Source organism: Tiliqua scincoides, chromosome 1, assembly GCF_035046505.1.
Source record: "Tiliqua scincoides isolate rTilSci1 chromosome 1, rTilSci1.hap2, whole genome shotgun sequence".
In the NCBI taxonomy this organism is placed as follows: domain Eukaryota; kingdom Metazoa; phylum Chordata; class Lepidosauria; order Squamata; family Scincidae; genus Tiliqua; species Tiliqua scincoides.
Window position 1 is genome coordinate 249,407,233 of NC_089821.1, and position 1,162 is coordinate 249,408,394.

At 43.1% G+C, this 1,162-nt stretch overlaps 1 pseudogene; it reads left to right on the plus strand.

Moving 5' to 3' along the window:
* The first annotated feature begins 618 nt into the window (after positions 1-618).
* On the plus strand, positions 619-740 carry LOC136637893 (5S ribosomal RNA; annotated as a pseudogene).
* Positions 741-1,162: the final 422 nt, after the last annotated feature.

A 1,162-nucleotide genomic window follows, 5' to 3' on the forward strand; every position in this document is an offset into this window, starting at 1 on the left:
TTTGTACATGGAATGCGCCACGGTGGGCTGCTTATTCACTCCTTTGTCCCCGCATCCTCTCACTGTGCCAAACCATCTATCACATCCCATCATGCTGCCATTCCCAATTTCTTCTCCTACTCTGCCTTTGTCTTGTTGTTCTCTAACCTCCCCATCCTCATCCAATAGGGATGAGGAGTCCCGAACCGGATGCCCCTTGGCTCCTGTCAGCCTTCCCCCAGGGATCAGTTTAAAAGCTGCTATGCCACCTTTTTAATGTTATGCGCCAGCAGTCTGGTTCCATTCTGGTTCAAGTGAAGCCCGTCCCTTTTGTACAGGCCCCGCTTGTCCCAAAACGTTCCCCAGTGCCTAACAAATCTAAACCCCTCCTCCCTACACCACCGTCTCATCCACGCATTGAGACCCCTGATCTCTGTCTGCCTAGCTGTCTCACGTAGGAACAAATGTCTTGCTGAGGATAATGTACAACTGGTTTGAATCCCCCCTCAGCCATGAAGCTTCCTGGGTGACCTTGGGCCAGTCACTTTCTCTCAGCCTCACCTACCTCACAGGGTTGTTGTGAGGACAAAAGGAGGGCTCTGAGCTCTTTGGAGAAAGGGCGGTATAAAAATGTGAAAAATAAATAAATAAACTGTTACCCTGTACATGCCCGATCTTGTCTGATCTCGGAAGCTAAACAGGGTCAGGCCTGGTTAGTACTTGGATGGGAGACCTCCTGGGAATACTGGGTGCTGTATGCTTATACCATAGTCTTTCGAGACTGAAGGTTGCCAACCAACCAAATAAATAAATAAACTGCTATACTTTTTAAAAGTATACATATTCAAACTAATTCAAAATCTGTGGTATCATTAAACAGGAGCATTTTTAGTCACTCTTTTAAAAAAATCAAATAGATTAATTCCATTTAATGTATGCACACATCATTTCATCTTTACTTTTAAGTACTAGTATGTTCCTCTATGCCAGTCATTTTCAATCTTTTTCAGCTCAGGGCACACTGACAAGGTACTAAAATTGTCAAGGCACGCTCCCAGTTTTTTACTTACATTAAATTACTACATTACAATTAATTTTTAATTAATACAATTAAATCATTACATGACAAAGGGCACAATCCTAACCAGGTGTAACCAGAACTATGTCCTATTTTGTTCAATGG